General features: G+C 42.4%; 1 protein-coding gene across 1 annotated transcript in view; it reads left to right on the top strand.

The window, feature by feature from the left end:
* LOC128640223 (CUB and zona pellucida-like domain-containing protein 1) overlaps positions 1–15,563 on the top strand; it is a gene marked incomplete at its 5' end in the record, with an annotated part of 101,509 nt that overhangs the window by 22,709 nt on the left and 63,237 nt on the right. The gene's annotated exons all lie outside the window — the stretch shown is intronic.

Raw genomic sequence — 15,563 nt, 5'->3', positions numbered from 1 at the left:
GACCATTTTTAAATTTCTTTCCCTTAAGGACCAGGGCTATTTTTACAATTCTACAGTGTTTGTGTTTAGCCTTAATTTTCCTCTTACTCATTTACTGTACCCACACATATTATATACCGTTTTTCTCGCCATTAAATGGACTTTCTAAAAATACCATTATTTTCATCATATCTTATAACTTACCATAAAATTTTTTATAAAATATGAGGAAAAAATGGAAAAAAACACACTTTTTCTAACTTTGACCCCCAAAATCTGTTACACATCTACAACCACCAAAAAACACTCATCCATGCTAAATAGTTTCTAAAGTTTGTCCTGAGTTAAGAAATACCCAATGTTTACATGTTCTTTTCTTTTTTTTTAGCAAGTTATAGGGCAATAAATACAAGTAGCATTTTGCTATTTCAAAACCATTTTTTTTTTTTTTCAAAATTAGCTATAGTTACATTGGAACACTGATATCTGTCAGGAATTCCTGAATATCCCTTGACATGTATATATATTTTTTTAGTAGATAACCCACAGTATTGATCTAGGCCCATTTTGGTATATTTCATGCCACCATTTCACCTCCAAACGCTATCAAATAAAAAAAATCTTTCACTTTTTCACAAACTTTTTCCACAAACTTTAGGTTTCTCACTGAAATTATTTACAAACAACTTGTGCAATTATGGCACAAATGGTTGTAAATGCTTCTCTGTGATCTCCTTTGTTCAGAAATAGCAGACATTTATGGCTGTGGCATTACTTTTTGGTAATTAGAAGGCCGCTAAATGCCGCTGTGCACCACACTTGTATTAGACCCAGCAGTGAAGGGGTTAATTAGGTAGCTTGTAGGGTTAATTTTAGCTTTAGGGTAGTGTAGTAGACAACCCAAAGTATTGATCTAGGCCCATTTTTATATATTTCATGCCACCATTTCACCGCCAAATTCGATCAAATAAAAAAAATCGTTCACTTTTTCACTATCTTTGGGTTTCTTACTGAAATTATTTACAAACAGCTTGTGCAATTATGGCACAAATGGTTGTAAATTCTTCTCTGAGAAATAGCAGACATATATGGCTGTGGCATTACTTTTTGGTAATTAGAAGGCCACTAAATGCTGCTGCCACACTTGTATTATGCCCAGCAGTGACAGGGTTAATTAGGGAGCTTGTAGGGAGCTTGAAGGGTTAATTTTAGCTTTAGCGTAGAGATCAGCCTCCCACCTGACACATCCCACCCCCTGATCCCTCCCAAACATCTCTCTTCCCTCCCCCACCCCACAATTGTCCCTGCCATCTTAAATACTGGCAGAAAGTCTGCCACTACTAAAATAAAAGGCTTTTTTTTTTCTTCTTTTTTTTTTAAAAAAATATCTGTTCAGCTGTGATGGACCCCCCTTAGCCCCCAACCTCCCTGATCCCCCACAAACAGCTCTCTAACCCTCCCTCACTACCTATTTGCTGCCATCTTGGATACTGGCAGCTGTATGCCAGTACCCAGTTTGCCTCCCAAAAAAAAATGTTTTTTTTTTTTTATATATAATGTAATTTTTTCTGTAGTGTAGCTGCCCCCCTCAATATCCCCTCCCAGATCCTTTTGATCATTATTTCTCTTGTTAAGTGTATCCAGTCCACGGATCATCCATTACTTATGGGATATTAACTCCTCCCCAACAGGAAGTGCAAGAGGATTCACCCAGCAGAGCTGCTATATAGCTCCTCCCCTAACTGCCATTACCAGTCATTCTCTTGCACCCAACGAATAGATAGGATGTGTGAGAGGACTGTGGTGATTATACTTAGTTTCATACCTTCAATCAAAAGTTTGTTATTTTATAATAGCACCGGAGTGTGTTATTCCTTCTCTGGTAGAATTTGAAGAAGAATCTACCTGAGTTTTTCTATGATTTTAGCCGGAGTAGTTAAGATCATATTGCTGTTTCTCGGCCATCTGAGGAGAGGTAAACTTCAGATCAGGGGACAGCGGGCAGATTAATCTGCAAAGAGGTATGTAGCAGCTTATTATTTTCTGACAATGGAATTGATGAGAAAATTCTGCCATACCGATATAATGTAAACTCAGCCTTAAATGCAGTAGCAGCAACTGGTATCAGGCTGTCATGTATGTATATTTTACACTTCAGTATTCTGGGGAATGGCACTTCACTGGAATTATACTGTATGCATAAAACTTTAGCCTAATTTGCAGGGACTAGCAACAGGCTTTTTAATAACACTCAATTTATTAATGTTAAACGTTTTTTGCTGGCATGTAAAATCGTTTAATTTTCTGAGGTACTGGGTGAAAAAATGTTTTGGGCACTATTTTTTTCCACTTGGCAGTCGTTTTATTTAATTTATGACAGTTTACTGATCTCTCTCACTGTTATGTGTGAGGGGGAGGGACCTTTTTTGGTGCTTTTGCTACGCATCAAAAAATTCAGTCAGAAGTTTATTGTCTTCCCTGCATGATCCGGTTCATCTCTACAGAACTCAGGGGTCTTCAAAACTTGTTTTGAGGGAGGTAATCACTCACAGCAGAGCTGTGAGATTGTAGTTGACTGTGATAAAAAAAAACAAAAAACGTTTATTTCTGTATTTTCTTTTTTTTTTCTGCTATCAGGGTTAGTTATCCTTTGCTAATGGGAGCAATCCTTTGCTAAAATTGTGTTTTTTACAAAGATTTGATGCTATAACTTTTCAGTTTATTAATTTTCAACTGTCATAACTTTTTCTGTGCTTCTTATAGGCACAGTACGATTTCATATTATAGTAAATTACTTGAAAAGTATTTCCAAGTTGCTAGTTTATTTGCTAGTGTGTTAAACATGTCTGATTCAGAGGAAGATATCTGTGCTATATGTGCTAAAGCCAAAGTGGAGCCCAATAGAAATTTATGTACTAACTGTATTGATCCTACTTTAAATAAAAGTCAATCTGTACAAATTGAACATATTTCACCAAACAACGAGGGGAGAGTTATGCCGACTAACTCGCCTCACGTGTCAGTACCTGCATCTCCCGCTCGGGAGGTGCGTGATATTGTAGCGCCGAGTACATCTGGGCGGCCATTACAAATCACATTACAGGATATGGCTACTGTTATGACTGAAGTTTTGGCTAAATTACCAGAACTAAGAGGTAAGCGTGATCACTCTGGGGTGAGAACAGAGTGCGCTGATAATATTAGGGCCATGTCAGACACTGCGTCACAATTTGCAGAACATGAGGACGGAGAGCTTCATTCTGCGGGTGACGGTTCTGATCCAAACAAACTGGATTCAGATATTTCAAATTTTAAATTTAAGCTGGAAAACCTCCGTGTATTACTAGGGGAGGTGTTAGCGGCTCTGAATGATTGTAACACAGTTGCAATACCAGAGAAAATGTGTAGGTTGGATAAATATTTTGCGGTACCGGCGAGTACTGACGTTTTTCCTATACCTAAGAGACTTACTGAAATTGTTACTAAGGAGTGGGATAGACCCGGTGTGCCGTTCTCACCCCCTCCGATATTTAGAAAGATGTTTCCAATAGACGCCACCACACGGGACTTATGGCAAACGGTCCCTAAGGTGGAGGGAGCAGTTTCTACTTTAGCTAAGCGTACCACTATCCCGGTGGAGGATAGCTGTGCCTTTTCAGATCCAATGGATAAAAAGTTAGAGGGTTACCTTAAGAAAATGTTTGTTCAACAAGGTTTTATATTGCAACCTCTTGCATGCATTGCGCCTGTCACGGCTGCAGCAGCATTTTGGTTTGAGTCTCTGGAAGAGACACTTGAATCAGCTCCATTAGATGAGATTACACACAAGCTTAAAGCCCTTAAGTTAGCTAACTCATTTATTTCAGATGCCGTAGTACATTTAACTAAACTTACGGCTAAGAATTCCGGATTCGCCATTCAGGCACGCAGAGCACTGTGGCTAAAATCCTGGTCAGCTGACGTTACTTCTAAATCTAAATTGCTTAATATACCTTTCAAATGGCAGACCTTATTCGGGCCCGGGTTGAAAGAAATTATCGCTGACATTACAGGAGGTAAAGGCCATGCCCTGCCTCAAGACAGAGCCAAACCTAAGGCTAGACAGTCTAATTTTCGTTCCTTTCGTAATTTCAAAGCAGGAGCAGCATCAACTTCCTCTGCACCAAAACAGGAAGGAGCTGTTGCTCGCTACAGACAAGGCTGGAGACCTAACCAGTCCTGGAACAAGGGCAAGCAGGCCAGGAAACCTGCTGCTGCCCCTAAGACAGCATGAATCGAGGGCCCCCGATCCGGGAACGGATCTAGTGGGGGGCAGACTTTCTCTCTTCGCCCAGGCTTGGGCAAGAGATGTCCAGGATCCCTGGGTGTTAGAGATCATATCTCAGGGATACCTTCTAGACTTCAAATTCTCTCCCCCAAGAGGGAGATTTCATCTGTCAAGGTTGTCAACAAACCAAATAAAGAAAGAGGCGTTTCTACGCTGCGTACAAGATCTTTTATTAATGGGAGTGATCCATCCGGTTCCGCGGTCGGAACAAGGACAAGGGTTTTACTCAGATCTGTTTGTGGTTCCCAAAAAAGAGGGAACTTTCAGGCCAATCTTGGATTTAAAGATCCTAAACAAATTCCTAAGAGTTCCATCGTTCAAAATGGAAACTATTCGGACAATTTTACCCATGATCCAAAAGGGTCAGTACATGACCACAGTGGATTTAAAGGATGCTTACCTTCACATACCGATTCACAAAGATCATTACCGGTATCTAAGGTTTGCCTTTCTAGACAGGCATTACCAGTTTGTAGCTCTTCCATTCGGATTGGCTACGGCTCCGAGAATCTTCACAAAGGTCCTGTGTGCTCTTCTGGCGGTACTAAGACCGCGAGGAATTGCGGTAGCTCCGTACCTAGACGACATTCTGATACAAGCTTCAAGCTTTCAAACTGCCAAGTCTCATACAGAGTTAGTACTGGCATTTCTAAGGTCGCATGGATGGAAGGTGAACGAAAAGAAGAGTTCTCTCTTTCCACTCACAAGAGTTCCCTTCTTGGGGACTCTTATAGATTCTGTAGAAATGAAGATTTACCTGACAGAAGACAGGTTAACAAAGCTTCAAAATGCATGCCGTGTCCTTCATTCCATTCAACACCCGTCAGTAGCTCAATGCATGGAGGTGATCGGCTTAATGGTAGCAGCAATGGACATAGTACCCTTTGCACGTCTACATCTCAGACCGCTGCAATTGTGCATGCTAAGTCAGTGGAATGGGGATTACTCAGACTTGTCCCCTACTCTGAATCTGGATCAAGAGACCAGAAATTCTCTTCTATGGTGGCTTTCTCGGCCACATCTGTCCAGGGGGATGCCATTCAGCAGGCCGGACTGGACAATTGTAACAACAGACGCCAGCCTACTAGGTTGGGGCGCTGTCTGGAATTCTCTGAAGGCTCAGGGACAATGGAATCAGGAGGAGAGTCTCCTACCAATAAACATTCTGGAATTGAGAGCAGTTCTCAATGCCCTTCTGGCTTGGCCCCAGTTAACAACTCGGGGGTTCATCAGGTTTCAGTCGGACAACATCACGACTGTAGCTTACATCAACCATCAGGGAGGGACAAGAAGCTCCCTAGCAATGATGGAAGTATCAAAGATAATTCGCTGGGCAGAGTCTCACTCTTGCCACCTGTCAGCAATCCACATCCCGGGAGTGGAGAACTGGGAGGCGGATTTCTTAAGTCGTCAGACTTTTCATCCGGGGGAGTGGGAACTTCATCCGGAGGTCTTTGCCCAAATACTTCGACGTTGGGGCAAACCAGAGATAGATCTCATGGCGTCTCGACAGAACGCCAAGCTTCCTCGTTACGGGTCCAGATCCAGGGATCCGGGAGTGGTTCTGATAGATGCTTTGACAGCACCTTGGACCTTCGGGATGGCTTATGTGTTTCCACCCTTCCCGATGCTTCCTCGATTGATTGCCAGAATCAAACAGGAGAGAGCATCAGTGATTCTAATAACGCCTGCATGGCCACGCAGGACTTGGTATGCAGATCTAGTGGACATGTCATCCTGTCCACCTTGGTCGCTACCTCTGAAACAGGACCTTCTGATCCAGGGTCCCTTCAAACATCAAAATCTAATTTCTCTGAAGCTGACTGCTTGGAAATTGAACGCTTGATTTTATCAAAACGTGGTTTTTCTGAGTCAGTTATTGATACCTTAATACAGGCTAGAAAGCCTGTTACCAGAAAGATTTACCATAAGATATGGCGCAAATACTTATATTGGTGCGAATCCAAGAGTTACTCATGGAGTAAGGTTAGGATTCCGAGGATATTGTCTTTTCTACAAGAAGGTTTAGAAAAGGGTTTATCCGCTAGTTCCTTAAAGGGACAGATTTCAGCTCTGTCTATTCTTTTACACAAACGTCTGTCAGAAGTTCCGGACGTTCAAGCTTTTTGTCAGGCTTTAGCTAGGATCAAGCCTGTGTTTAAAACTGTTGCTCCACCATGGAGTTTGAACTTAGTTCTTAATGTTTTACAGGGGGTTCCGTTTGAACCCCTTCATTCCATTGATATCAAGTTGTTATCTTGGAAAGTTCTGTTTTTAATGGCGATTTCCTCGGCTCGAAGAGTCTCTGAGTTATCTGCCTTACACTGTGATTCTCCTTATCTGATTTTTCATTCAGACAAGGTAGTTCTGCGTACTAAACCTGGGTTCCTACCTAAGGTGGTCACTAACAGCAATATCAATCAAGAGATTGTGGTTACATCTTTGTGTCCTAATCCTTCTTCGAAAAAGGAACATCTGCTACACAATCTAGATGTAGTCCGTGCCCTGAAATTTTATCTACAGGCAACTAAGGATTTTCGACAAACGTCTTCCCTGTTTGTCGTTTATTCTGGTCAGAGGAGAGGTCAAAAAGCTTTGGCTACCTCTCTCTCCTTTTGGCTTCGTAGCATAATACGGTTAGCCTATGAGACTGCTGGACAGCAGCCTCCTGAAAGAATTACAGCACATTCTACTAGAGCTGTGGCTTCCACTTGGGCCTTTAAGAATGAGGCTTCTGTTGAACAGATTTGCAAGGCTGCAACTTGGTCTTCTCTTCATACTTTTTCCAAATTTTCCAAATTTGACACTTTTGCTTCTTCGGAGGCTGTTTTTGGGAGAAAGGTTCTTCAGGCAGTGGTTCCTTCCGTATAAAGAGCCTGCCTGTCCCTCCCGTCATCCGTGTACTTTAGCTTTGGTATTGGTATCCCATAAGTAATGGATGATCCGTGGACTGGATACACTTAACAAGAGAAAACATAATTTATGCTTACCTGATAAATTTATTTCTCTTGTAGTGTATCCAGTCCACGGCCCGCCCTGTCACTTTAAGGCAGGTAATTTTTCCATTAAACTACAGTCACCACTGTACCCTATGGTTTTCCTTTCTCTGCATGTTTTCGGTCGAATGACTGGTAATGGCAGTTAGGGGAGGAGCTATATAGCAGCTCTGCTGGGTGAATCCTCTTGCACTTCCTGTTGGGGAGGAGTTAATATCCCATAAGTAATGGATGATCCGTGGACTGGATACACTACAAGAGAAATAAATTTATCAGGTAAGCATAAATTATGTTTTTTCCCCCTTCCCTCTCCCTCCTTTCCATTGAAGTACATTGGTGGCAGTGGTTGCTGCGCGCGCACGAGCACACACCCGTGTACGCGCGTGCCCCCTGCAGGCCCCCCCCTGCACGCTCCCGGCGTGCACATTGCACGTACAGGAACCAGATGCCGGGTAGCGATGGGCCGCCCACCCACCTCCCTGCAGCTGCTCCCACCCACCAACGATCAGCACCATTGCTACCGGTGCAGAGAGGGCCACAGAGTGGCTCTCTCTGCATCGGTCTTGGAAAAAAGGTATTGCAGTGATGCCTCAATATCGAGGCATCACGGCAATACCTTGAAAGTGACTGGAAGCGATCAGGATCGCTTCCAGACGCTTTAAACCCTAACGTCGTACAGGGTACGTCGCTGGTCTTTAAAGACCAGTTTGTGTGTGACGTACCCTGTATGACATGCATCGTTAAAGGAATAGTCTAGTCAAAATTAAACTTTCATGATTCAGCATGTCATTTTTTTTATTTTTTTATTGACCAACAAAGGGCACACTTATACAGTGGTACAATATAATTCTAGTACCATTGCTTACTTAGACCAATTTCCCCTGTAAGCCCTTGATGGCATTTTCCTTAACTCAGCTTAACTATACATACAAAGAAAATAAAACCTATCCATATTGGACCCACCCAGGGAAGGAAAAAAAAAAAACAACAACAACAACAAGAGTTGGATATTAAACTAAGTAATTTGTAGGAGACAGCATTAGTTTTCCAGACTCCTAATAAAACAATCTCAGAGTTCCTAATAGAATAAATTAAATAATCTATTTCACCAGAGGGGAGAATTTTAATAAATGTCAACCATTTTTTGAAAAATAAAATTATATTGCGTTCGGAATTTATATCAGTGTCAATTTGCTCTATGGTGCATTGTTTTTTTAAAATAATTTTTAATTTCTGTAATACTGGGAATGCTTTTATCTTGCCATTTTTTTAATATTAAACTTCTCGTTGCTAAGATTATTATGTTTATGATTTTTTTTGTGTTCAGCTATTTGTGTTCTCTCAATGAGAAAGATTAAATTTACTACTATTAAATTTCAGGTTGTGCTAGTTGGACCCTTTTTGCGGAGAATAATAGGTTAGATATAATAGTTTTAAATGGGATTTCCTTCAGCTTACAGAGAGCGTGGTAAGCATTGAAAGGGCAATAGAGGATTTCACTTGATCGGGTTTTATATTACTTCCTAAAATTAGATTGCTCCATTTTTGTGCCATATCATTCATGTTCACTTCGCCAACTCGACTGAACAAAAGATCATACCAAATTGAGATAGATGAAAAGCCACTTCTAACAAGGATGGGCCAACTATCTAACTTCTCCCATGACCAAGCCCAATTATATTTTTTCATGAGTTCAAAAACATAGGGGCCAAATTATCAAGCTCTGAATGGAGCTTGATGGCCTGTGTTTCTGGCGAGCCTTCGTGCTCACCGGAAACACAAGTTATGAAGCAGCGGTCTAAAGACCGCTGCTACATAACCTGTCCGCCTGCTCTGAGGCGGCGGACAGAAATAGACAGAAATCAACCCAATCGAATACGATCGGGTTGATTGACACCTCCTGCTAGCGGGCGATTGGCCGCGAATCTGCAGGGGGCGGTATTGCACCAGCAGTTCACCAGAACTGCTGGTGCAATGATAAATGGCGAGAGCGTATGCTGTCGGCATTTATCGATGTGCAGCAGACATGATCCGCAATATCGGATCATGTCCGCTCACACAATGATAATTCAGCCTGACCTACAAATATGCAAATAAATCTTTATTAACCAAATTAAACTCATGTTTTAAAGTGTCAAATGTTTTAATAGTTTGACCATTTGGTTCTATAAATTGAGTAAGAAAGGTCAGACCTGCTCTATGCCAGTTAGGAAAAATTAGTGACTGTTTGCCTCCCTGAAACTCAAGGTTGTCCAATATTGTCTGGAATTTAGGTGTATTTAGGTTAATATTTAGAATTGCTCCTAGTTTCTTCCAAGCTCGAATTACAGTATAGATAGAGCTAAGTTTTTTCACCTGTTTAGGAATTGTGACGGTTGAGCAATGAATAAGGGCTCCTGGGTGATATGGAACGAGCATATTAGTTTCAAGACTATTGTTAGTAAAATAATCTTTGCTCAGAATCCAGTCTATCACAATTCGGGATAGAAAGACCAGATTATACTTACTTAAATCTGGAAGGGCTAAACCTCCATATTTTTTAGGCAGCGAAAGGTTTGCAGCTTGAAATTTGGGGTCTTTTATTTCTCCAAATGAAGTAACGAAGAGCAGTATTTAAGTTTTTCACTTCCTTACTTTTAAACAGGACTGGAACTTTCTGCATAGTATACAAAATTTAAAGGGATACTAAACCCAATTTTTTTATTTCATGATTCAGATGGAGCATGAGATTTTAAGCACCTTTCTAATTTACTCCTATTCGGCTAGATTTAGAGTTTTGTCGGTAACGACCCGAGTAGCTAACGCTGGCTTTTTTCTGGCCGCACCTTTAAAATAACTCTGGTATTGAGAGTCCACAGAATGGCTGCGTTAGGCTCCAAAAAAGGAGCGTAGAGCATAGTTAACGCCACTGCAACTCTCGATACCAGAGTTGCTTACGGAAGCGGCCAGCTTCAAAAACGTGCTCGTGCACGATTCCCCCATAGAAAACAATGGGGCAGTTTGAGCTGAAAAAAAACCTAACACCTGCAAAAAAGCCGCGTTCAGCTCCTAACGCAGCCCCATTGTTTGCTATGGGGAAACACTTCCTACGTCTGCACCTAACACTCTAACATGTACCCCGAGTCTAAACACCCCTAACCTTACACTTATTAACCCCTATTCTGCCGCCCCCGCTATTGCTGACACCTGCATATTATTATTAACCCCTAATCTGCCGCTCCGTAAACCGCCGCTACTTACATTATCCCTATGTACCCCTAATCTGCTGTCCCTAACACCGCCGACCCCTATATTATATTTATTAACCCCTAATCTGCCGCCCACAACGTCGCCTCCACCTGCCTACACTTATTAACCCCTAATCTGCCGACCGGACCGCATCGCTATTATAATAAAGTTATTAACCCCTAATCCGCCTCACTAACCCTTTAATAAATAGTATTAACCCCTAATCTGCCCTCCCTAACATCGCCGACACCTAACTTCAAACATTAACCCCTAATATGCCGACTGGAGCTCACTGCTATTCTAATAAATGTATTAACCCCTAAAGCTAAGTCTAACCCTAACACTAACACCCCCCTAACTTAAATATAATTTAAATCTAACAAAATTAATTAACTCTTATTAAATAAATGATTCCTATTTAAAGCTAAATACTTACCTGTAAAATAAATCCTAATATAGCTACAATATAAATTATAATAGTAGACGTGTGCACACTGAGCTCCGTGAAATAAATTTCTAAAAGAGACTTATAAAGCATTAATTTCGGTTTAACCCAAAGATAAAATCATCCATTCTGCTGCTGGACATTACTGTAATGCAGAGTGACCTCTTTTATACACTCTGGTAGCAGCCGAAAACCATCGCAGAAGGGGACGAGTGGTCCCGCTACCCGCTAAGGAGAGTGCAGACGGGTGTTAACGACAACTTGAGGAGTTTATGGTTCCCTCACCGGACTTTCTGCAGTCGTCCGGACTAGCCTGATTAGATACAACTATCCTCTCTGCCTCTGCTACCAACCGTTTGTGAACCGTGGTCCACACAGCAACCCCTCACCTCTGGCGGCAGCCGTTTCCTAACTCCGGAGGGTCGGGGCTCCGCTCCGGAGTTGCGGCCTTCCCTCACACCAGCTAGCATTGAACACCTGCCGTCGCCGACTGACTTCGCTCCGGAGGGACGGGGACCCGCTCCGGAGCACTCAGCTGTAGCCAATTCCTGCGGGAGGAAGAACGGAATACTAGCCTCGGGACTTACCTGGAAGTCTTGAGATACATACCCGCATACCTCCAGTGCCAGTCGGATTCAAGAGAGAGCTCAGAACGCCCAGATTCTCAGTGGCCAACAAGTTCTTGCCGTGCGGTGGTTCCGGTAGCCACCTTGGAAGACTGCCCATTACCGGAGCTGGTGTTACTCACGTTTTGGCCCCTACTGTGACCCGGGGGACCCGGGAACGGCCCTCACAGGCCGCTTCATCTAAGTTCCGATTTGGCGCGAAAGATCGCCATTTTGAGGCCTATGCGGAGGACTCACCAGTGTTCTACGCAGAGAGCATCTTGTCACAAGCGGAGTGTGAGGTAAGAGTACATGCCTGGCCACAACTCCATACACTGCTCGCATAAGCATAACTAGTCCGTGGATGGTTAGGACATAAACGGCTCCATTGCAAGCATAATTTTTGGTACAAGCAAGCTGCAGGCAGGTCTGAATAAAGTATTACCAGCTGGATCTACTGAATAAAACTCTGACACTAGCTCTGATATTTAATATTTAACATTTGCTTCCTTTGCCTATAAGCCCACAGAGCTAGATTTAATTAACTTGCTGTCAAGGCAGGGTATTGACACCCCTCCATATCTCACATAACATTCTGCCATCTAGCAGACAGATTACCTAACAGTAACTGAACTCAAGCCTACATTCAGAGCAATAGCTTGGGACACTAAGTGATATTTTCATACAGCTGCTGCGTCAGCCAAATGTTCTCTGTTACAAACAGAGTGGAGTGTAACTTTCTTCAGTGTATTGCTGTATATGTGTGCTGTCTCTGCTTATGGTTTAAGAGTACTGATTATGTACAATAGTCTCACTACACACCTTCTCCTTTTTAAACTCTAAGATACCCCTCACAACTGGTACAACATACTGACAACCTTTTAGAGCCCGCACTGCACTCCCCCTACTGTAAAAGACCTTCTGCAATCTTATATCCAGAAGAACATCATCTTCACCTACACTCCTGAACTAACAATCTAAGGACTCAATAGCAGGGTACCTTATCCACCCCTGTCTGTTGATTCTCTCTGGCACCTCTCCCTTTCCGGTCCAGCCAGTCTGGGCTGGTCACTTCCCTTCTCCCTTTTCCCTTCTATATAGTCGTATCCCACCACTCCCTGGGGTGCCAGTGACTCACATACTTGCATTTACATGTTGGGACCGAAGGGTTCAATTACTACCTACTATCTGATGCTGTAACAAAATGTCATAAATATAGAAAGTGTTATTGACCCCTGCTCCGCAGTCTAGCAATACATAACAGACCTAGTAAACTTTACTGTACGGTGCTTTATACTTTTCAGATTGTTTTCAGAGCGCTCTATAACAGAAGGTTGGTGTTAATTTTTAACCTACAGACATACCTAACAGTCTTAACACAATGCCCCATGGGCCCAGACGTCAGGGGAAACCCTCCACTAACACTCAGAAGACTGTTTATGATCATTTTACTCAATCAGGAAAGGAATCTAACCCTGTCACCAACGAAGAGATGAGCGACCCTGAGTCGATCGATGCTGAATCTCATTCCAGTGTGCGCTCAGAAGCGCCATCACATCATTACATTACTAAAGCTACCCTACAACACATGTTGGCCAGTCAAACACGCTCTATCACCCAGGAAATTCAACGGTCCTCTGCGGAACTGAAAAAGGAAATCTCAGAGATTGGAGAAAGAGTTGAAGCACTAGAGCGGAAACAGGATGATCTAGCAGTAGATCAATCAAACCTGCTCACTTACTCTGAAACCCTAGCAGATCAGATGACTCAACTTGAATTTAAAATGGCAGACATTGAAGACAGATCTCGCAGAAATAATATCCGGTTTAGGGGCATCCCAGAAACCGTGGAAAATACTCATCTCCAACCCTACCTTAAGGAGCTGTTTACAGTACTCGTGGGCACCCCAGATGGACACACTGATACAATGGAGAGAGCCCATAGAGCTTTAAGATCACGACTTACTCCTGCCGATAAACCAAGAGATGTAATTGTCTGCTTCCACAGCTACATATATAAAGACAAACTTATGCAAGCAGCCTTCAAAAGACCGCCTATGCCAGAAAAATTCAAGGATGTTCAACTCCTGCCTGACCTTTCAACTCATACACTACAGTACCGTAAAACCTTTCAACAAATTACTCTGACACTCAGGAAGGCTAATATTAAATACAGGTGGGGCCACCCCACAAACCTAGTGGTCACCAGAAATAACCAGAGCCACACAATTAACTCCATACCTCAAGGTATGGCTCTCCTGGCCACATGGGGCCTACACCAGGAACAACCTCCACCGTTACAGCCAACTTACCCAAAGCTGAGAGCTTCGGCTCCCGAATGGTCTATTAAAGAGCAAAGAGCCAAGAAATCTAAAACTAACCCACCGTAAAAACACGTCTAGTAGCCTTTAACGGAACTTACCTAGACTCTATTTAACCTGGAAGTTTGACCTGTCTCCAACAGATCATAACTGAGGCTGAGCTAAAGTTTAAAAAGTTTACTACTAGATAGTACAATTAAGTTATGTGTTTGATTGTTATTTTAAGGTTGTTGTCTTAATTTAAGTATTGCACATATGTAATAGCAAGTTAATTTACAATGATTACTGCGGAGCAGGGTCCATTCCAAAGACCCCTGTTTCTATTAGCTTCTCGCCCCCCCACGGGCAGCCCACACTAGGGCTCCACCATAGCGAACTATTTTCGCTAACTTTTCTTTACTCTATCTGTTGTCTATTTCCCTCCCCCTATCCTCCCCACCTACACTAACTCTCATTAGTAAAGGACCTGACCTACTTCCAATACCTCCCCATGCCACCCCTCAAAATACTAACCCATAATGTAAGAGGTCTAAACTCCCCACATAAGCGTAGCCTTTTAGCTAGATCACTCAAATTCCATAACCCTGACGTAGCATTCCTTCAGGAGACACATTGGTCGTCAGACAATCCTCCTTGCACAATATCTAAAGACTACACTGTCCTCGAATACACCTCTTTTTCAAAAAAAGCCAGAGGTACGGCAATTTTAATACATAAAAGAATAGCTTATGAATCAATCCAAGTTCTAAAAGACCCCCAATCTAGATTTCTCATTCTAACATGTAAGCTGGACCATATTGATCATACCTTAGTTTCTATCTATCTACCTAACTCACATCAGCCTAGATACCTCAAACGGATCCTACACACAGTTGACCGGATAAAAATAGGTAGAGTCTTGCTAGCGGGGGACTTCAACATGACTTGGGATCCAGCACTGGACAGAAAAAGAACTACCCGGACAAAACACACCACCCCTCCTGCTCAACTCTCCCAAAAGTTTAGACAAATTATTACCCACTTCTGCTACTTCGATGTATGGCGTTCACTCCATACTAGAGATAGAGACTACACTCACTTCTCATTCCCTCATAAAACATACTCCAGACTTGATTATGTTTTTTGCTCAGCAGAAACCCTTGACCAAGTCAAACATTCTAACATCTCCCTATGCCCATGGTCAGATCATGACCTAGTTTCAGTAACTCTCCGCTCAGCGGAGCGACACCATGTGAAGCCTTCATGGCGCCTCCCACATGACATCCTACAGGATGCTGCATTTAAGGAAACCTTGAGAAAAGACATAACCTTCTACTGCCAAACTAATGATAATAATCAGGTCAGAGATGACACACTATGGGGGGCGGCAAAGGCCACCTTTAGAGGTCTCATAATTAAAAAGCAAGCTCATCTTAAAAAACTATCTGGCCTACCCCTTTCCAAATCTCATATTGAATTGCGTCGACTAGAACTCCTAAATAGAAGTACACCCTCAGATGAAACCACAGCTCAAATTACACTGATTAAAAAACATATTAACCAACTAGAGCTAAAACGCACCCAGGCTAACTTATTTAAACTGAAACAGATTACTTACCATAAGAGTAACAAAGCAGATACACTACTAGCAAATAAACTTAAAAACAGGGCGAGTACCTCAAGA

The sequence above is a fragment of the Bombina bombina genome, chromosome 9, assembly GCF_027579735.1.
Source record: "Bombina bombina isolate aBomBom1 chromosome 9, aBomBom1.pri, whole genome shotgun sequence".
Lineage (NCBI taxonomy): Eukaryota > Metazoa > Chordata > Amphibia > Anura > Bombinatoridae > Bombina > Bombina bombina.
Note: the sequence above shows the minus strand (reverse complement) of the source record. Positions and strands in the feature narration are given on the sequence as shown.